Below are 22,991 nucleotides of genomic sequence, written 5' to 3' on the forward strand. Positions count from 1 at the left end.
TCCAAGTGGCGCTGGCTACCACCCCAAGCACAGGAAACAAAAATACCATAATATAAATACTGCAGAAAGTGGACGGGAAAATCGCCCCGCCGGTGGCGCAGTGGTTATCGCACCAGACCGATATTCTGCAGGTCGTACGTTCGGATCCCACCTGGTGGGCATTTTTTCTGCAGTTTCTTTCTTTCTTTCTTTCCTAATTCTTTATTTGTTTCAATGACCTACCACACCCCCCCCCCCCTTTGTTTCCGAGGTTTTCTTGACTGCCAACTGTTTTTTCTGTCTCTTTTTCAACGAGCCCCTCATTTCCCATTCTGATTCCCAAGATATAATTATATATATATGCAGAGGAGTAAACTTTTTGAGGAGGCGGAAGAAGTGTTTGAGAAAATGGCTCACTCACGATTATATAGGTGCAGGCCCACCCGCTTACATAAGTGCAGACGGTGTGCTACACGGCATCGTTGTTTTTTGCCACAGCCCGTCCGCCCTACACTTCCCTCGCTCTCCGCCAGTGCTCAGAGTCCAAAAGCCACCGGGGTGCGGGCTCTCCCTCTTCCTTTGTGTCATGAGACCTGGGCCCGCTTGCTCGAAGCCAAATAAGACAGTCTTATTCGCAGTCTAATCTTATTGGCAGTCTTATTCGGGGTCTTATCTTCCCTAGGCTATAAGACGCTTTCTGAAAACTTATAAGACAGCGAATAAGACTCTAAATAAGAACGCAATAAGATTGTGAATAAGTCTGCTCCGAGCAGTCTTATTCACAGTCTTATGCTGACGTGGTCGGTCATTTCATCATAAAGATCAACCTCCATACCGTGAAAAACGAGTGCAGTAGCCGTAGAAGTGGCGAACGATACCGAGCGGCGACGGCCGTTAGACCGTCTGCTTGGAACAAATAAATGCCTGTTCCGAGGAGATTGACGCCGTTGGAAACGCCGTCGGGAGAGAGGGTGGAAAGGGAGAGACAACGCCGGCGCCAGAAGCCGCGAGGCCTACCTACTTTGATGTGGCACCGATGGCTGCAGCCAACCACCGTTTTCCACTTTCGCTGTGCGCTATGGGCGTGTGCTTGTTTTTCCCGGGTAGCGCAGCCTTTTTTCTTCCTCACGTGGACAGGAATAATAGTCTGCGCACCGATATTAGTCCCGAGCAGGCATCGGGCGGCCAAGCGCGCGGTGTGAATGTGTGATCGTCTGCTACGTCGGCTGTCGCCGCAGGAGCTACGAAAAGGCGGCACGGAAAGGACGGAACAAATGTATTTTTCTATAACATCATACCCATTAACTCACAAACAACAAATAGACGTTCACAATAGAACTGCAATGTGACAACAAAATTACACACAGGAGCAAAACGCTAGCCGCCAGTAGTACTTCTGCCCGTGAGCGTCAAATAAAATCGCGTTTTCAACGAGAAGCTGCGCAGACTTCGCGTTTTTCCATCCTTCTCTTCGAAAGTAGCGGTTACGAAGCTTGATTATTTGGGTTTGTACTTTGATTGCGCATTCTGCTTGAGCAATTAGGATCCGGAGGCGGCACGTAAAAGCAGCATGCATAATATCAACATTCGGCTATATTCTACAGCGCGATTGTTCACAGCTGCAGCCCTCGCTAGGCGTGCTGCCGGCTAGGCAGCGGGTTGTTGCGATCGTATCGCCGTTTCAGGCGGCGTGAGGCGCTGGAGTGCTCGTTGCATCCGAGTCTACGACGATGAATCCGAAGTCAATTCGGAACTTTCTAATTTACAGTGAGATGAAAAGCACGACTCGTGTTGCGACAACGTGAGACAACGTCGTTGCTTTTTGCGTCAACCCAGTGGGTTTCTCGGGCCCACGCTTCGAGCAGACGATCTTTGTTTGTGACTTCGTTTCGCGGCCGGGCGACCGAGGCCCGGCCGCGTGAGTTGGCCTACCAAGGATGGCGGATCATTGTAACGTATCTGTCACAAGGCCCAAATAGGCCGTCTAATGGTCAGCATTTCTTGAATTTATCCAATAATGGTTCAAAATAAACGCTTGCTCAACGCCGGCGGCGGCAACACGCAGTTTTGCTGCGTATTCCCCGCTTTTCCCTAGGGGCGTCTCTCGTGCTCATCTAGGTACCCGCAGTCCCTATTGTCTGCAATAAGACAGCTCTGTAGCCTGGCCCGAGTGCTTTCGAGCAAGCGCACTAGTCCGAATCTTATTCGCGGTCTTATTGAAGTCCGTGAATAAGACTAGACTGCGAATAAGACTGCCAATAAGAACGTGTGTTCGTGCAAGCGGGCCCTGATTTGCGTGCTGTTGGCGAGACGTTGTGTTTAGGCGACGGGCAACGTTTTCTGCTGGTCGGGAATCCCCGATATGGGGGCCGCTTTCGATGTCTTGTGCCCGAACTGCAGGAGCCGTATGCTTAAGACTGCCTGGAGTTTCGTTCGCGACACATTCCCCCCCCCCGAAATCACAATGTCATTTTCTCTATCTCTCATCTCCAGAGAGTGGAGCACTTGGATGGGGCACCTGACTGTCGATCCCCCGGATTCCCGCACCGTACAGGATCGCACTTTTCCTTCGCGGCCAGGGAAGGTGCGCTCAACCCGCCCCATTTTCTAAAGTTGCCTGGGCTGCAGGGACTTTTTCAGTCCCTGCTGCCCGCTCTTCAGGTCCCTACTCTTCAGGTTGCTCGGTTTTCTTCGGTGAATTTGAAATGCTTGCAGTTAGTTTAGATATTCTGATGCCCACCCCTTACACAAGTCGCTTAGCAGTTTGCTTCGACTGGTCAGCATTGTTTTAGGTTGCCGCAGGAAACTTCGGCGATCTCTTTGCGCTGTAGTTCGGGTAAAGGTGTTAGCCGTTTCCGGTCGAAAAGAAAGCCGGACAGAGGGTTCAGAGGGCTCAGATGGTTTAGTGTAGACGTGGGTCTATTGGCGAGAATTGAGCATTGGTTCCACTTCCCTCAGCGTTGTCGTGAGTTGCTCGAAGGTGAGGTACCTAGTTCCCAATGTCTGCTTTAGGGCTTGTTTCTGCAGGCCAACGAGGCGCTCGTAGAATCCACCCTACCACGGTTCACGCTCCACGACGAATTTTCATTCAACACGGGTGTTTGCGATAAAGCGCCTCACACCGTCCTTTCGCATGAGCGTCCATAGCATGGCTAGGTCCTTGCTGGTTTTCTTGAAGGTGAGGGCGTTGTCACTATAAACGGTACTTGGTACACCGCGGCGGGCAATGAATTATCTGAAGGCGAGGAGAAAGGAGACCGCTGATGTACCGCTGACCAAAACTAGATGTACTGCTCGCGTGACATCGCAGGTGAACAGCGCAATGTAGCACTTTGTCGTAGTGACACCCTTGACCAGCAATGGCCCTGCGAAATCAACACCCGTCACCTCGAAGGGGCTAGCCCGGAGATGCGATCGGCTGGAAGCGGCGCGGTAACCTGAGTGGCCAGCTGTGAGCTAAAGCGTTGACATGTTATGCATTCCCTCACTGTCTTCTTAATGAGTGGCCTCACTAAAACCACCCAATACCTTTTTCTTAGCTGCGCCAAAGCACTCCAGAGCCTCCATGAAGCACTTGATGGTGGCACTGGACGCGCGTCTGTTTCGCGAGGCAGTTCTGTTTAGGCAGCATAATAGGGTGCTTTGCGTTGTAGTCGAATTGACTTCGGTGTAGTCGTTCATCGACTCTGAGAAGACGATTGTCATCCGTCATAAGTGACACAATCTTTAAGGGTGTGTCTGCAGGCATTTTTCTTTGTTGTTGAGAGAATCGATTTCTCTTGGGAAGCCTTTTCTTTGTTCTTGAAGGATCCAGTACTGTTCAGCCCAGTTTATCTCTTGTGCTGTCAGTGGTCCAGGTTCGTTGTTTTGTCTCTTGTCTTTGCCAACAAAACGAAGCAACCATGCAGTGATTCTCAGTATCCTCGTTAACGAACTGTAGTTCCGCGCATCAATAATGACATCTGTAGTCGGTGGTGATGACGTCGTCGGTAATACATTCGCTTGCCTTTTCTGCTCAAGCTCTGATTCACTGAACACAGAGTCGAAAACATCAAGAAACCAGTCGCTCTCCCCTAGGCATATCCAGGACGGCCCTGTCCACCACAGTTTTGTCGTTGTCAAGTAGGCCACCGGCAGCCCGCGAGTCAGGAGATCCGCTGGGTAGTCCCTTCCAGGGCAGTGCCTCCATGAAAGATCGCCGGTCAGTCTCTGGATCTCGATGACTCGGTTGCGCATAAACTGGTGCCAGCGGTCCGCGTTCTCGAAAATCCAGTGTAAGGCAGTGGTGGAGTCTGTCCACATGTAGGCCGCTGCTGGTCGCTTGACCAGGGTGTTAAGGATGGAGCGGCACAACCTGGCTGCGAGAAGACACGCCATCAGTTCCAGTCGTGGCAGGATCAATTCTTTTACTGGGGCAACACGTCATTTCCTCATCACAATGGTTTACATGATACCTTTGTCGTTAGTGACTGTGATGTAAGCCACTGCTCCGTAGGCGGCTGGGCTGGCATCTGCGAAGACATGTAGTGATCTTATGTCTGTTGTTCCGAGATATCGCCTCCGTAAAATCGTGGCATCTCGATTTCAGGGAGGTGTCGTAGTTCTTGAATCCACACGTCCCAAGGGTCAGCAATGGCACTCGGCAAAGGGTCGTCCCACTGGATTCCCTGGTGCCACAGCTACTGGAGGAGTATCTTCGCATGTACGATGAAGGGTGACAACCATTTAAGCGGGTCGAATATTGGTGCCGTTGTTTGCAGCATTGAACGCTTATTGCTGTACCCAGATATGGCGTTCTCCAAGCAAGGCGCAAATGAAAGTACCTCCGTTATTGAACCGTCCCATCACCTTCAGCACACCGGACAGTTACCCGAGCGGCTTAGATCCACGAGAATCTTCTTCAAACTGCGAACGAAGCCTTTCGTTGGTGGACGACCATTTGTGGAGCTTCATGGAGGCATCAGTGAACATTTCGTTCGCCTCTTTGTAGAGTTTCAAGGCTGCTAATTCGTCGTTGGCTCCCGTTAGAGGTCATCCACATAGAGGCTGCGTCTCAATTGATGTGCAGTCAGCGGAAACTGCTCCTCACAGCCACTCAGGTGGCGATGTAAAGTGGCAGACAAAAGAAATGGGCTGGCCGTCGTCCCAAATGGAACACGTGTCACTCGCCAAGTGTCAACGGGAGGCATCATATTGCCAGGCTGGGGTGTCTCAAGGAATCACTTAAATCGGAGGGCATTTCTGTCGTCTTTTCTGACGCCTATTTCCAGGAAAGCTTGTTTAATACCATCGACGAGATCTATCAGATGTCTGCGGAAGTTGAGCAGCAGTCCGACAAGGTTGGCTGTCAAGTTCGGTGCTGTCACTAGGTTTTCGTTGAGGCACTTCGAGTTTTTGTGGTGTGATGAGGCATCAAATACTATTCGGACTTCTCTAGACTCCTGAATCACTGCCTTGTGTGGGATGTAGTAAACGTTCTGCCCATCGTCCACTTCTCCTTCGGCGCGTTCTACAATGCCTTGAGCAATGTATTGCCTGATCGCCGCATAACATTCTTCAAGCAGCTCTGGCGAATTCAAGAGCCTGTTAACTGCTGCAGCGTTCTTGTAGTCATTTCCTTGTTGTCATCAAGAGATATCTCCGTTTTCCAAGGCAGGGCCACTTCGTACTGGCCATCGACACTCGTTAATGTCTGGTCGAAGACCTCCATCGCAGCGCAATCGCCTGGCTTGCATTCTTCTTAGTCAGCGACTCCGATGGATTCCAAGGTCCCGAATTTCCTCAGGACATGTGCCGCCTTGTCTTCAACTACCGATGTCCTCAAAGTAACAGTCCCAGTACACTGCTTCGGCTGAGATGTTCCTTCTAGTGGACCCTGCACGCTCCAACCGAACACCGTCTCAACAGCCCTAAGACTTTCGCCGAGTTTACGGTTTCAGCCAGTTCTGAGGCCCAAGATGTACTCGGAGCCAATGAGTAAACCAATGTCCTCAAGAGCGTCGCCGTTGGCAAGGTGTGCGATGTCGCAGTCAAGGTACCCAAGCTGATGCGCGACTGACTGCGGCGGAGCCGGTAGTTTATGGTCGCAAATGACGTCGGTTTCCAGCACCTCCAACTTGAACCGGCGTCCGTGTTTTGTGTTCAGTGTCACCGTTACTCGCTCGAATATTCTTTCTTCTTGACGACCGCTGAACGCGCCAACCTTCAATCTTTTGTTTCCCACGACTTGACATCCTAGCCTTTTCGATGCGCCATGCGTTATAAACGAGTGTTGGCATCCTCCATCAAAGTGCGCGTGGATGTCAGCGTTGTACGTTTGTCCACAGCACATAACCTTCGTCGTTGTAAGCAAGACGACCATCGCCTTAGCTGCAGGCACCCCATCTTGGGTTACGGTTCCTAGGCTCACGTGCGAGTTGTTAACAGGCTCCGTTGATTCGAGCGACTTTCTCGCTGCATACGTTGAATTGCACCTGGTGGTCGCATGCTTCTTGTTGCATTTTATGCATTTTACGCTCACACGGCATGCGGGCGCTTTGTGCTTCCCCGTCGTGCCACAAAGCATTGTCCGGGAGAAAGCAACAACTCCGTTTCCTCAATACACCTTCCAGAGCTTCAGTTCTGGGTGGAATGCGCGTTGTCGTCGCAGAAAAAGCAGCATTTTTGACTGGCACTCTGGGTCAACATTGAAATGGAGGATGCATGCTTTTGAGGTCACTTTTCTGGTTGTTTCTGGTGATCTTTTTGCTCATGATTCGCTTCCTGCATTACGTCCATGCGACGGAGAGCAGCCAGGTTCTCCAGACTTTATAATTCTACTCTCAAAAAGTCCATAAGTCGAGAAAAAGACGTCACAATGCCTTTCTGCGAGTCAGTGGTAGTCTCGGGCGCACCCTCAGTGTGAGGTCTTTGTCGGCTGTAGCTGCCGTCGTTCGATATATTCGAGGACGCGTTTCCGACTATAATCAAACAGTAGGTCCCCTGGCAACACCCCCTATGCGATGGGTAGCCACGTAGAACTGAAGGTCTCCAGCTTGCGCCCGAGTGTCTCCAGGCCTCGGATGTGGGCTGCCAGGGTGTCGTGCAGTGAACGCAGTCCGCGCATATTTTCCGGCGAAGGAACAGGATTCAAATCAATCAGCTTTTTGAAGTGTTCTTGGGTGAGGAGTTTCTCGTTTTCGAATCGTTTTTTCAGTAGTTGAACGGCATTGCTGTAGCAACGAGCTGCTGGTGGAATTCCAGCGATGGCGGTGGCAGCACCTCAAGTGACGGACGCCCCGAGGAAGTTGTACTTGTTGATAGATGAAAGGTTTTCATTTTTGTTGACAACTTCCTCGAAGAGCTTCCAAAAGTGCTGGCACTCGTTGCTTCACCCGCTGAACTTGATCAGCTCCAGATTTTGAAACTTGATTTTGGACCGTTTAGTTTTCTCTGTGCTGACCACCTCCTTGATGACCGATGATGGGGCAGCACTCGTCACTGAGTCGCCGTCTATGCGTCGCTGGAGTCTTGTGAGGCACGATAAGATGTGGTTATTATAGTCCAGCACCTGCGGGCACTCGTCCAAAAAGTCTTCATATGGAACGAGCGTACCGATTTTTTGTCAAGAGTCTCCATGTTCTTAGTTACTTTTTTCAGACGAGCGTGCCGAACTGTAGCTTCGCTTCTTAGGAGGTCCTTCTGCCTAGCATCCTGGCACTTGTTCAAGATCCGGGTGACACGAGTGTCTACGACATGTCATGGGTGGTCGACCAGCATGGTCGACCATTCTTGACATGTCGTAGACACTCGAGTCACGACCCGGGGGTTAAAAAGAAGGTCCCCTTCACCCCGTGTAGTCCGAGTGGCACTGGCTACCACCCCCAAACACAGGAAACAAAAATACTTAAACATAAATACCCCAGAAAGTGGAGGGTAAAATCTCCGCGCCCGTAGCGCAGGGGTAATTGCACCAGACTGGTATTCTGCAGGTCGTGGGTTCACATCCCAGATGGCGGGCATCTTTTCTCCACTTTCTTTATTTCCAAATTCTTGATCTGTTTCAATGATTTACCTCATCCTCCCCTTTGCTTTGCGAGGTTTTCTTGACTGCCTACTCTTATTTCTGTCTTCTGTATAAATATATATATATATATATATATATATATATATATATATATAGAAAATAAGGGTTGGCAGCCAAGAAAACTTCGGAAAGCAAAGGGGAGGTTGTGGTGGGTCATAGAAAAAGATGAAGAATTGTTTGAGTCGAAAAGAAAGTGGTGAAAAAATGCCCGCCGGGTGGGATCCGAACCCACGACCTCCAGAATACCGGTCTGGTGCGATAACCACTACGCTACCGGCGGGGCTGTTTCCCCAGCACTTTCTCGGGTATTTATGTTAAGGTATTTTTGTTTCCTGCACTTGGGGGTGGTAGCCAGCGCCACTCGGACTACTCGGGATGAAGGGGACCTTCTTTTTAACCCCCGGGCCGTGACTCGAGTGTCTACGACATGTCGAGAGTGGCGACCAGCGTTGAACCCTCTTAAGCTCCCTTTGGCACCAAGACTGCCAGAACAGAGGCCCTCGCTAAGCATGTAGCGGATCAGAAAATGGGAAATGAGGGGCTCCGTGAAGTAAGACAGAAAATAAGGGTTGGCAGCCAAGAAAACCTCGGAAAGCAAAGGGGAGGTTGTGGTGGGTCATAGAAAGAGATGAAGAATTGTTTGAGTCGAAAAGAAAGTGGTGAAAAAATGCCCGCCGGGTGGGAACTGAACCCACGACCTCCAGAATACCGGTCTGGTGCGATAACCACTACGCTACCGGCGGGGCTGTTTCCCCAGCACTTTCTCGGGTATTTATGTTAAGGTATTTTTGTTTCCTGCACTTGGGGGTGGTAGCCAGCGCCACTCGGACTACTCGGGGTGAAGGGGACCTTCTTTTTAACCCCCGGGCCGTGACTCGAGTGTCTACGACATGTCGAGAGTGGCGACCAGCGTTGAACCCTCTTAAGCTCCCTTTGGCACCAAGACTGCCAGAACAGAGGCCCTCGCTAAGCATGTAGCGGATCAGAAAATGGGAAATGAGGGGCTCCGTGAAGTAAGACAGAAAATAAGGGTTGGCAGCCAAGAAAACCTCGGAAAGCAAAGGGGAGGTTGTGGTGGGTCATAGAAAGAGATGAAGAATTGTTTGAGTCGAAAAGAAAGTGGTGAAAAAATGCCCGCCGGGTGGGATCCGAACCCACGACCTCCAGAATACCGGTCTGGTGCGATAACCACTACGCTCCCGGCGGGGCTGTTTCCCCAGCACTTTCTCGGGTATTTATGTTAAGGTATTTTTGTTTCCTGCACTTGGGGGTGGTAGCCAGCGCCACTCGGACTACTCGGGGTGAAGGGGACCTTCTTTTTAACCCCCGGGCCGTGACTCGAGTGTCTACGACATGTCGAGAGTGGCGACCAGCGTTGAACCCTCTTAAGCTCCCTTTGGCACCAAGACTGCCAGAACAGAGGCCCTCGCTAAGCATGTAGCGGATCAGAAAATGGGAAATGAGGGGCTCCGTGAAGTAAGACAGAAAATAAGGGTTGGCAGCCAAGAAAACCTCGGAAAGCAAAGGGGAGGTTGTGGTGGGTCATAGAAAGAGATGAAGAATTGTTTGAGTCGAAAAGAAAGTGGTGAAAAAATGCCCGCCGGGTGGGATCCGAACCCACGACCTCCAGAATACCGGTCTGGTGCGATAACCACTACGCTACCGGCGGGGCTGTTTCCCCAGCACTTTCTCGGGTATTTATGTTAAGGTATTTTTGTTTCCTGCACTTGGGGGTGGTAGCCAGCGCCACTCGGACTTCTCGGGGTGTAGGGGACCTTCTTTTTAACCCCCGGGCCGTGACTCGAGTGTCTACGACATGTCGAGAGTGGCGACCAGCGTTGAACCCTCTTAAGCTCCCTTTGGCACCAAGACTGCCAGAACAGAGGCCCTCGCTAAGCATGTAGCGGATCAGAAAATGGGAAATGAGGGGCTCTGTGAAGTAAGACAGAAAATTAGGGTTGGCAGCCAAGAAAACCTCGGAAAGCAAAGGGGAGGTTGTGGTGGGTCATAGAAAGAGATGAAGAATTGTTTGAGTCGAAAAGAAAGTGGTGAAAAAATGCCCGCCGGGTGGGATCCGAACCCACGACCTCCAGAATACCGGTCTGGTGCGATAACCACTACGGTACCGGCGGGGCTGTTTCCCCAGCACTTTCTCGGGTATTTATGTTAAGGTATTTTTGTTTCCTGCACTTGGGGGTGGTATCCAGCGCCACTCGGACTACTCGGGGTGAAGGGGACCTTCTTTTTAACCCCCGGGCCGTGACTCGAGTGTCTACGACATGTCGAGAGTGGCGACCAGCGTTGAACCCTCTTAAGCTCCCTTTGGCACCAAGACTGCCAGAACAGAGGCCCTCGCTAAGCATGTAGCGGATCAGAAAATGGGAAATGAGGGGCTCCGTGAAGTAAGACAGAAAATAAGGGTTGGCAGCCAAGAAAACCTCGGAAAGCAAAGGGGAGGTTGTGGTGGGTCATAGAAAGAGATGAAGAATTGTTTGAGTCGAAAAGAAAGTGGTGAAAAAATGCCCGCCGGGTGGGATCCGAACCCACGACCTCCAGAATACCGGTCTGGTGCGATAACCACTACGCTACCGGCGGGGCTGTTTCCCCAGCACTTTCTCGGGTATTTATGTTAAGGTATTTTTGTTTCCTGCACTTGGGGGTGGTAGCCAGCGCCACTCGGAAAAAAAAAGAAAAAAAAAAAGAAAAAAAAGTTCCTGCGATTTTTGCAGCCGCCCCATTCCATAGGGGCGATTTCCCGTGCAAGCCAATTGAACTTCCAAGCGTTGTAGTCCCACACAAGGGCCGAGCGCCAGGCCGGGGAGTCGCTTGTACCTATTTTACCGGTAGGTGCCCGGCGCCACCAAGGAACACGAATTCACATGGTGCCTTCCACAGCCACGATGGACGCTCAACTCGCAACCGCCTGTGGCAGGACAAGCCGCCAGACTCTTTCACCCCCGGCAATGGCGCAACGCGGCATGATGGCCGGGGGCCCCGCCAGATGGACAAGGGTCAGGGGCCCCTCGATAGGATAAAGGCAGCTTTCCAGACGTGAAATTCCCTTTCAAGGGTCCGCACTCGACGAGGGACGCCTGTACCCATTAAAGAAACCGGTGGGTGTCCGGCGGTACCAGGATTCGAACCCCGGACCTCCCGCATACGAGGCGAGTGCTGTACCTTGAGCCATCGCTGCGGTCGAGAAAGTGCTGGGAAACAGCCCCGCCGGTAGCGTAGTGGTTATCGCACCAGACCGGTATTCTGGAGGTCGTGGGTTCGGATCCCACCCGGCGGGCATTTTTTCACCACTTTCTTTTCGACTCAAACAATTCTTCATCTCTTTCTATGACCCACCACAACCTCCCCTTTGCTTTCCGAGGTTTTCTTGGCTGCCAACCCTTATTTTCTGTCTTACTTCACGGAGCCCCTCATTTCCCATTTTCTGATCCGCTACATGCTTAGCGAGGGCCTCTGTTCTGGCAGTCTTGGATCCAAAGGGACCTTAAGAGGGTTCAACGCTGGTCGCCACTCTCGACATGTCGTAGACACTCGAGTCACGGCCCGGGGGTTAAAAAGAAGGTCCCCTTCACCCCGAGTAGTCCGAGTGGCGCTGGCCACCACCCCCAAGTGCAGAAAACAAAAATACCTTAACATAAATACCCGAGAAAGTGCTGGGGAAACAGCCCCGCCGGTAGCGTAGTGGTTATCGCACCAGACCGGTATTCTGGAGGTCGTGGGTTCGGATCCCACCCGGCGGGCATTTTTTCACCACTTTCTTTTCGACTCAAACAATTCTTCATCTCTTTCTATGACCCACCACAACCTCCCCTTTGCTTTCCGAGGTTTTCTTGGCTGCCAACCCTTATTTTCTGTCTTACTTCACGGAGCCCCTCATTTCCCATTTTCTGATCCGCTACATGCTTAGCGAGGGCCTCTGTTCTGGCAGTCTTGGTGCCAAAGGGAGCTTAAGAGGGTTCAACGCTGGTCGCCACTCTCGACATGTCGTAGACACTCGAGTCACGGCCCGGGGGTTAAAAAGAAGGTCCCCTTCACCCCGAGTAGTCCGAGTGGCGCTGGCTACCACCCCCAAGTGCAGGAAACAAAAATACCTTAACATAAATACCCGAGAAAGTGCTGGGGAAACAGCCCCGCCGGTAGCGTAGTGGTTATCGCACCAGACCGGTATTCTGGAGGTCGTGGGTTCGGATCCCACCCGGCGGGCATTTTTTCACCACTTTCTTTTCGACTCAAACAATTCTTCATCTCTTTCTATGACCCACCACAACCTCCCCTTTGCTTTCCGAGGTTTTCTTGGCTGCCAACCCTTATTTTCTGTCTTACTTCACGGAGCCCCTCATTTCCCATTTTCTGATCCGCTACATGCTTAGCGAGGGCCTCTGTTCTGGCAGTCTTGGTGCCAAAGGGAGCTTAAGAGGGTTCAACGCTGGTCGCCACTCTCGACATGTCGTAGACACTCGAGTCACGGCCCGGGGGTTAAAAAGAAGGTCCCCTTCACCCCGAGTAGTCCGAGTGGCGCTGGCTACCACCCCCAAGTGCAGGAAACAAAAATACCTTAACATAAATACCCGAGAAAGTGCTGGGGAAACAGCCCCGCCGGTAGCGTAGTGGTTATCGCACCAGAGGGTTTTCTGGAGGTCGTGGGTTCGGATCCCACCCGGCGGGCATTTTTTCACCACTTTCTTTTCGACTCAAACAATTCTTCATCTCTTTCTATGACCCACCACAACCTCCCCTTTGCTTTCCGAGGTTTTCTTGGCTGCCAACCCTTATTTTCTGTCTTACTTCACGGAGCCCCTCATTTCCCATTTTCTGATCCGCTACATGCTTAGCGAGGGCCTCTGTTCTGGCAGTCTTGGTGCCAAAGGGAGCTTAAGAGGGTTCAACGCTGGTCGCCACTCTCGACATGTCGTAGACACTCGAGTCACGGCCCGGGGGTTAAAAAGAAGGTCCCCTTCACCCCGAGTAGTCCGAGTGGCGCTGGCTACCACCCCCAAGTGCAGGAAACAAAAATACCTTAACATAAATACCCGAGAAAGTGCTGGGGAAACAGCCCCGCCGGTAGCGTAGTGGTTATCGCACCAGACCGGTATTCTGGAGGTCGTGGGTTCGGATCCCACCCGGCGGGCATTTTTTCACCACTTTCTTTTCGACTCAAACAATTCTTCATCTCTTTCTAGGACCCACCACAACCTCCCCTTTGCTTTCCGAGGTTTTCTTGGCTGCCAACCCTTATTTTCTGTCTTACTTCACGGAGCCCCTCATTTCCCATTTCTGATCCGCTACATGCTTAGCGAGGGCCTGTGTTCTGGCAGTCTTGGTGCCAAAGGGAGCTTAAGAGGGTTCAACGCTGGTCGCCACTCTCGACATGTCGTAGACACTCGAGTCACGGCCCGGGGGTTAAAAAGAAGGTCCCCTTCACCCCGAGTAGTCCGAGTGGCGCTGGCTACCACCCCCGAGTGCAGGAAACAAAAATACCTTAACATAAATACCCGAGAAAGTGCTGGGGAAACAGCCCCGCCGGTAGCGTAGTGGTTATCGCACCAGACCGGTATTCTGGAGGTCGTGGGTTCGGATCCCACCCGGCGGGCATTTTTTCACCACTTTCTTTTCGACTCAAACAATTCTTCATCTCTTTCTATGACCCACCACAACCTCCCCTTTGCTTTCCGATGTTTTCTTGGCTGCCAACCCTTATTTTCTGTCTTACTTCACGGAGCCCCTCATTTCCCATTTTCTGATCCGCTACATGCTTAGCGAGGGCATCTGTTCTGGCAGTCTTGGTGCCAAAGGGAGCTTAAGAGGGTTCAACGCTGGTCGCCACTCTCGACATGTCGTAGACACTCGAGTCACGGCCCGGGGGTTAAAAAGAAGGTCCCCTTCACCCCGAGTAGTCCGAGTGGCGCTGGCTACCACCCCCAAGTGCAGGAAACAAAAATACCTTAACATAAATACCCGAGAAAGTGCTGGGGAAACAGCCCCGCCGGTAGCGTAGTGGTTATCGCACCAGACCGGTATTCTGGAGGTCGTGGGTTCGGATCCCACCCGGCGGGCATTTTTTCACCACTTTCTTTTCGACTCAAACAATTCTTCATCTCTTTCTAGGACCCACCACAACCTCCCCTTTGCTTTCCGAGGTTTTCTTGGCTGCCAACCCTTATTTTCTGTCTTACTTCACGGAGCCCCTCATTTCCCATTTCTGATCCGCTACATGCTTAGCGAGGGCCTGTGTTCTGGCAGTCTTGGTGCCAAAGGGAGCTTAAGAGGGTTCAACGCTGGTCGCCACTCTCGACATGTCGCAGACACTCGAGTCACGGCCCGGGGGTTAAAAAGAAGGTCCCCTTCACCCCGAGTAGTCCGAGTGGCGCTGGCTACCACCCCCAAGTGCAGGAAACAAAAATACCTTAACATAAATACCCGAGAAAGTGCTGGGGAAACAGCCCCGCCGGTAGCGTAGTGGTTATCGCACCAGACCGGTATTCTGGAGGTCGTGGGTTCGGATCCCACCCGGCGGGCATTTTTTCACCACTTTCTTTTCGACTCAAACAATTCTTCATCTCTTTCTATGACCCACCACAACCTCCCCTTTGCTTTCCGAGGTTTTCTTGGCTGCCAACCCTTATTTTCTGTCTTACTTCACGGAGCCCCTCATTTCCCATTTTCTGATCCGCTACATGCTTAGCGAGGGCATCTGTTCTGGCAGTCTTGGTGCCAAAGGGAGCTTAAGAGGGTTCAACGCTGGTCGCCACTCTCGACATGTCGTAGACACTCGAGTCACGGCCCGGGGGTTAAAAAGAAGGTCCCCTTCACCCCGAGTAGTCCGAGTGGCGCTGGCTACCACCCCCAAGTGCAGGAAACAAAAATACCTTAACATAAATACCCGAGAAAGTGCTGGGGAAACAGCCCCGCCGGTAGCGTAGTGGTTATCGCACCAGACCGGTATTCTGGAGGTCGTGGGTTCGGATCCCACCCGGCGGGCATTTTTTCACCACTTTCTTTTCGACTCAAACAATTCTTCATCTCTTTCTATGACCCACCACAACCTCCCCTTTGCTTTTTGAGGTTTTCTTGGCTGCCAACCCTTATTTTCTGTCTTACTTCACAGAGCCCCTCATTTCCCATTTTCTGATCCGCTATATGCTTAGCGAGGGCCTCTGTTCTGGCAGTCTTGGTGCCAAAGGGAGCTTAAGAGGGTTCAACGCTGGTCGCCACTCTCGACATGTCGTAGACACTCGAGTCACGGCCCGGGGGTTAAAAAGAAGGTCCCCTTCACCCCGAGTAGTCCGAGTGGCGCTGGCTACCACCCCCAAGTGCAGGAAACAAAAATACCTTAACATAAATACCCGAGAAAGTGCTGGGGAAACAGCCCCGCCGGTAGCGTAGTGGTTATCGCACCAGACCGGTATTCTGGAGGTCGTGGGTTCGGATCCCACCCGGCGGGCATTTTTTCACCACTTTCTTTTCGACTCAAACAATTCTTCATCTCTTTCTAGGACCCACCACAACCTCCCCTTTGCTTTCCGAGGTTTTCTTGGCTGCCAACCCTTATTTTCTGTCTTACTTCACGGAGCCCCTCATTTCCCATTTCTGATCCGCTACATGCTTAGCGAGGGCCTGTGTTCTGGCAGTCTTGGTGCCAAAGGGAGCTTAAGAGGGTTCAACGCTGGTCGCCACTCTCGACATGTCGTAGACACTCGAGTCACGGCCCGGGGGTTAAAAAGAAGGTCCCCTTCACCCCGAGTAGTCCGAGTGGCGCTGGCTACCACCCCCAAGTGCAGGAAACAAAAATACCTTAACATAAATACCCGAGAAAGTGCTGGGGAAACAGCCCCGCCGGTAGCGTAGTGGTTATCGCACCAGACCGGTATTCTGGAGGTCGTGGGTTCGGATCCCACCCGGCGGGCATTTTTTCACCACTTTCTTTTCGACTCAAACAATTCTTCATCTCTTTCTATGACCCACCACAACCTCCCCTTTGCTTTCCGAGGTTTTCTTGGCTGCCAACCCTTATTTTCTGTCTTACTTCACGGAGCCCCTCATTTCCCATTTTCTGATCCGCTACATGCTTAGCGAGGGCCTCTGTTCTGGCAGTCTTGGTGCCAAAGGGAGCTTAAGAGGGTTCAACGCTGGTCGCCACTCTCGACATGTCGTAGACACTCGAGTCACGGCCCGGGGGTTAAAAAGAAGGTCCCCTTCACCCCGAGTAGTCCGAGTGGCGCTGGCTACCACCCCCAAGTGCAGGAAACAAAAATACCTTAACATAAATACCCGAGAAAGTGCTGGGGAAACAGCCCCGCCGGTAGCGTAGTGGTTATCGCACCAGACCGGTATTCTGGAGGTCGTGGGTTCGGATCCCACCCGGCGGGCATTTTTTCACCACTTTCTTTTCGACTCAAACAATTCTTCATCTCTTTCTATGACCCACCACAACCTCCCCTTTGCTTTCCGAGGTTTTCTTCGCTGCCAACCCTTATTTTCTGTCTTACTTCACGGAGCCCCTCATTTCCCATTTTCTGATCCGCTACATGCTTAGCGAGGGCCTCTGTTCTGGCAGTCTTGGATCCAAAGGGAGCTTAAGAGGGTTCAACGCTGGTCGCCACTCTCGACATGTCGTAGACACTCGAGTCACGGCCCGGGGGTTAAAAAGAAGGTCCCCTTCACCCCGAGTAGTCCGAGTGGCGCTGGCTACCACCCCCAAGTGCAGGAAACAAAAATACCTTAACATAAATACCCGAGAAAGTGCTGGGGAAACAGCCCCGCCGGTAGCGTAGTGGTTATCGCACCAGACCGGTATTCTGGAGGTCGTGGGTTCGGATCCCACCCGGCGGGCATTTTTTCACCACTTTCTTTTCGACTCAAACAATTCTTCATCTCTTTCTATGACCCACCACAACCTCCCCTTTGCTTTCCGAGGTTTTCTTGGCTGCCAACCCTTATTTTCTGTCTTACTTCACGGAGCCCCTCATTTCCCATTTTCTGATCCGCTACATGCTTAGCGAGGGCCTCTGTTCTGGCAGTCTTGGTGCCAAAGGGAGCTTAAGAGGGTTCAACGCTGGTCGCCACTCTCGACATGTCGTAGACACTCGAGTCACGGCCCGGGGGTTAAAAAGAAGGTCCCCTTCACCCCGAGTAGTCCGAGTGGCGCTGGCTACCACCCCCAAGTGCAGGAAACAAAAATACCTTAACATAAATACCCGAGAAAGTGCTGGGGAAACAGCCCCGCCGGTAGCGTAGTGGTTATCGCACCAGACCGGTATTCTGGAGGTCGTGGGTTCGGATCCCACCCGGCGGGCATTTTTTCACCACTTTCTTTTCGACTCAAACAATTCTTCATCTCTTTCTATGACCCACCACAACCTCCCCTTTGCTTTCCGAGGTTTTCTTGGCTGCCAACCCTTATTTTCTGTCTTACTTCACGGAGCCCCTCATTTCCCATTTCTGATCCGCTACATGCTTAGCGAGGGCCTGTGTTCTGGCAGTCTTGGTGCCAAAGGGAGCTTAAGAGGGTTCAACGCTGGTCGCCACTCTCGACATGTCGTAGACACTCGAGTCACGGCCCGGGGGTTAAAAAGAAGGTCCCCTTCACCCCGAGTAGTCCGAGTGGCGCTGGCTACCACCCCCGAGTGCAGGAAACAAAAATACCTTAACATAAATACCCGAGAAAGTGCTGGGGAAACAGCCCCGCCGGTAGCGTAGTGGTTATCGCACCAGACCGGTATTCTGGAGGTCGTGGGTTCGGATCCCACCCGGCGGGCATTTTTTCACCACTTTCTTTTCGACTCAAACAATTCTTCATCTCTTTCTATGACCCACCACAACCTCCCCTTTGCTTTCCGAGGTTTTCTTGGCTGCCAACCCTTATTTTCTGTCTTACTTCACGGAGCCCCTCATTTCCCATTTTCTGATCCGCTACATGCTTAGCGAGGGCATCTGTTCTGGCAGTCTTGGTGCCAAAGGGAGCTTAAGAGGGTTCAACGCTGGTCGCCACTCTCGACATGTCGTAGACACTCGAGTCACGGCCCGGGGGTTAAAAAGAAGGTCCCCTTCACCCCGAGTAGTCCGAGTGGCGCTGGCTACCACCCCCAAGTGCAGGAAACAAAAATACCTTAACATAAATACCCGAGAAAGTGCTGGGGAAACAGCCCCGCCGGTAGCGTAGTGGTTATCGCACCAGACCGGTATTCTGGAGGTCGTGGGTTCGGATCCCACCCGGCGGGCATTTTTTCACCACTTTCTTTTCGACTCAAACAATTCTTCATCTCTTTCTATGACCCACCACAACCTCCCCTTTGCTTTTTGAGGTTTTCTTGGCTGCCAACCCTTATTTTCTGTCTTACTTCACGGAGCCCCTCATTTCCCATTTTCTGATCCGCTACATGCTTAGCGAGGGCCTCTGTTCTGGCAGTCTTGGTGCCAAAGGGAGCTTAAGAGGGTTCAACGCTGGTCGCCACTCTCGACATGTCGTAGACACTCGAGTCACGGCCCGGGGGTTAAAAAGAAGGTCCCCTTCACCCCGAGTAGTCCGAGTGGCGCTGGCTACCACCCCCAAGTGCAGGAAACAAAAATACCTTAACATAAATACCCGAGAAAGTGCTGGGGAAACAGCCCCGCCGGTAGCGTAGTGGTTATCGCACCAGACCGGTATTCTGGAGGTCGTGGGTTCGGATCCCACCCGGCGGGCATTTTTTCACCACTTTCTTTTCGACTCAAACAATTCTTCATCTCTTTCTAGGACCCACCACAACCTCCCCTTTGCTTTCCGAGGTTTTCTTGGCTGCCAACCCTTATTTTCTGTCTTACTTCACGGAGCCCCTCATTTCCCATTTTCTGATCCGCTACATGCTTAGCGAGGGCCTCTGTTCTGGCAGTCTTGGATCCAAAGGGAGCTTAAGAGGGTTCAACGCTGGTCGCCACTCTCGACATGTCGTAGACACTCGAGTCACGGCCCGGGGGTTAAAAAGAAGGTCCCCTTCACCCCGAGTAGTCCGAGTGGCGCTGGCTACCACCCCCAAGTGCAGGAAACAAAAATACCTTAACATAAATACCCGAGAAAGTGCTGGGGAAACAGCCCCGCCGGTAGCGTAGTGGTTATCGCACCAGACCGGTATTCTGGAGGTCGTGGGTTCGGATCCCACCCGGCGGGCATTTTTTCACCACTTTCTTTTCGACTCAAACAATTCTTCATCTCTTTCTATGACCCACCACAACCTCCCCTTTGCTTTCCGAGGTTTTCTTGGCTGCCAACCCTTATTTTCTGTCTTACTTCACGGAGCCCCTCATTTCCCATTTTCTGATCCGCTACATGCTTAGCGAGGGCCTCTGTTCTGGCAGTCTTGGTGCCAAAGGGAGCTTAAGAGGGTTCAACGCTGGTCGCCACTCTCGACATGTCGTAGACACTCGAGTCACGGCCCGGGGGTTAAAAAGAAGGTCCCCTTCACCCCGAGTAGTCCGAGTGGCGCTGGCTACCACCCCCAAGTGCAGGAAACAAAAATACCTTAACATAAATACCCGAGAAAGTGCTGGGGAAACAGCCCCGCCGGTAGCGTAGTGGTTATCGCACCAGACCGGTATTCTGGAGGTCGTGGGTTCGGATCCCACCCGGCGGGCATTTTTTCACCACTTTCTTTTCGACTCAAACAATTCTTCATCTCTTTCTATGACCCACCACAACCTCCCCTTTGCTTTCCGAGGTTTTCTTGGCTGCCAACCCTTATTTTCTGTCTTACTTCACGGAGCCCCTCATTTCCCATTTTCTGATCCGCTACATGCTTAGCGAGGGCCTCTGTTCTGGCAGTCTTGGTGCCAAAGGGAGCTTAAGAGGGTTCAACGCTGGTCGCCACTCTCGACATGTCGTAGACACTCGAGTCACGGCCCGGGGGTTAAAAAGAAGGTCCCCTTCACCCCGAGTAGTCCGAGTGGCGCTGGCTACCACCCCCAAGTGCAGGAAACAAAAATACCTTAACATAAATACCCGAGAAAGTGCTGGGGAAACAGCCCCGCCGGTAGCGTAGTGGTTATCGCACCAGACCGGTATTCTGGAGGTCGTGGGTTCGGATCCCACCCGGCGGGCATTTTTTCACCACTTTCTTTTCGACTCAAACAATTCTTCATCTCTTTCTATGACCCACCACAACCTCCCCTTTGCTTTCCGAGGTTTTCTTGGCTGCCAACCCTTATTTTCTGTCTTACTTCACGGAGCCCCTCATTTCCCATTTTCTGATCCGCTACATGCTTAGCGAGGGCCTCTGTTCTGGCAGTCTTGGATCCAAAGGGAGCTTAAGAGGGTTCAACGCTGGTCGCCACTCTCGACATGTCGTAGACACTCGAGTCACGGCCCGGGGGTTAAAAAGAAGGTCCCCTTCACCCCGAGTAGTCCGAGTGGCGCTGGCCACCACCCCCAAGTGCAGGAAACAAAAATACCTTAACATAAATACCCGAGAAAGTGCTGGGGAAACAGCCCCGCCGGTAGCGTAGTGGTTATCGCACCAGACCGGTATTCTGGAGGTCGTGGGTTCGGATCCCACCCGGCGGGCATTTTTTCACCACTTTCTTTTCGACTCAAACAATTCTTCATCTCTTTCTATGACCCACCACAACCTCCCCTTTGCTTTCCGAGGTTTTCTTGGCTGCCAACCCTTATTTTCTGTCTTACTTCACGGAGCCCCTCATTTCCCATTTTCTGATCCGCTACATGCTTAGCGAGGGCCTCTGTTCTGGCAGTCTTGGTGCCAAAGGGAGCTTAAGAGGGTTCAACGCTGGTCGCCACTCTCGACATGTCGTAGACACTCGAGTCACGGCCCGGGGGTTAAAAAGAAGGTCCCCTTCACCCCGAGTAGTCCGAGTGGCGCTGGCTACCACCCCCAAGTGCAGGAAACAAAAATACCTTAACATAAATACCCGAGAAAGTGCTGGGGAAACAGCCCCGCCGGTAGCGTAGTGGTTATCGCACCAGACCGGTATTCTGGAGGTCGTGGGTTCGGATCCCACCCGGCGGGCATTTTTTCACCACTTTCTTTTCGACTCAAACAATTCTTCATCTCTTTCTATGACCCACCACAACCTCCCCTTTGCTTTCCGAGGTTTTCTTGGCTGCCAACCCTTATTTTCTGTCTTACTTCACGGAGCCCCTCATTTCCCATTTTCTGATCCGCTACATGCTTAGCGAGGGCCTCTGTTCTGGCAGTCTTGGTGCCAAAGGGAGCTTAAGAGGGTTCAACGCTGGTCGCCACTCTCGACATGTCGTAGACACTCGAGTCACGGCCCGGGGGTTAAAAAGAAGGTCCCCTTCACCCCGAGTAGTCCGAGTGGCGCTGGCTACCACCCCCAAGTGCAGGAAACAAAAATACCTTAACATAAATACCCGAGAAAGTGCTGGGGAAACAGCCCCGCCGGTAGCGTAGTGGTTATCGCACCAGACCGGTATTCTGGAGGTCGTGGGTTCGGATCCCACCCGGCGGGCATTTTTTCACCACTTTCTTTTCGACTCAAACAATTCTTCATCTCTTTCTATGACCCACCACAACCTCCCCTTTGCTTTCCGAGGTTTTCTTGGCTGCCAACCCTTATTTTCTGTCTTACTTCACGGAGCCCCTCATTTCCCATTTCTGATCCGCTACATGCTTAGCGAGGGCCTGTGTTCTGGCAGTCTTGGTGCCAAAGGGAGCTTAAGAGGGTTCAACGCTGGTCGCCACTCTCGACATGTCGTAGACACTCGAGTCACGGCCCGGGGGTTAAAAAGAAGGTCTCCTTCACCCCGAGTAGTCCGAGTGGCGCTGGCTACCACCCCCAAGTGCAGGAAACAAAAATACCTTAACATAAATACCCGAGAAAGTGCTGGGGAAACAGCCCCGCCGGTAGCGTAGTGGTTATCGCACCAGACCGGTATTCTGGAGGTCGTGGGTTCGGATCCCACCCGGCGGGCATTTTTTCACCACTTTCTTTTCGACTCAAACAATTCTTCATCTCTTTCTATGACCCACCACAACCTCCCCTTTGCTTTCCGAGGTTTTCTTGGCTGCCAACCCTTATTTTCTGTCTTACTTCACGGAGCCCCTCATTTCCCATTTTCTGATCCGCTACATGCTTAGCGAGGGCCTCTGTTCTGGCAGTCTTGGTGCCAAAGGGAGCTTAAGAGGGTTCAACGCTGGTCGCCACTCTCGACATGTCGTAGACACTCGAGTCACGGCCCGGGGGTTAAAAAGAAGGTCCCCTTCACCCCGAGTAGTCCGAGTGGCGCTGGCTACCACCCCCAAGTGCAGGAAACAAAAATACCTTAACATAAATACCCGAGAAAGTGCTGGGGAAACAGCCCCGCCGGTAGCGTAGTGGTTATCGCACCAGACCGGTATTCTGGAGGTCGTGGGTTCGGATCCCACCCGGCGGGCATTTTTTCACCACTTTCTTTTCGACTCAAACAATTCTTCATCTCTTTCTATGACCCACCACAACCTCCCCTTTGCTTTCCGAGGTTTTCTTGGCTGCCAACCCTTATTTTCTGTCTTACTTCACGGAGCCCCTCATTTCCCATTTTCTGATCCGCTACATGCTTAGCGAGGGCCTCTGTTCTGGCAGTCTTGGATCCAAAGGGAGCTTAAGAGGGTTCAACGCTGGTCGCCACTCTCGACATGTCGTAGACACTCGAGTCACGGCCCGGGGGTTAAAAAGAAGGTCCCCTTCACCCCGAGTAGTCCGAGTGGCGCTGGCTACCACCCCCAAGTGCAGGAAACAAAAATACCTTAACATAAATACCCGAGAAAGTGCTGGGGAAACAGCCCCGCCGGTAGCGTAGTGGTTATCGCACCAGACCGGTATTCTGGAGGTCGTGGGTTCGGATCCCACCCGGCGGGCATTTTTTCACCACTTTCTTTTCGACTCAAACAATTCTTCATCTCTTTCTATGACCCACCACAACCTCCCCTTTGCTTTTTGAGGT

This window comes from Haemaphysalis longicornis, unplaced genomic scaffold, assembly GCF_048455015.1.
Source record: "Haemaphysalis longicornis isolate Haplotype H1 unplaced genomic scaffold, Haemaphysalis longicornis Haplotype H1 scaffold_13, whole genome shotgun sequence".
NCBI classification, from domain to species: Eukaryota; Metazoa; Arthropoda; class Arachnida; order Ixodida; family Ixodidae; genus Haemaphysalis; species Haemaphysalis longicornis.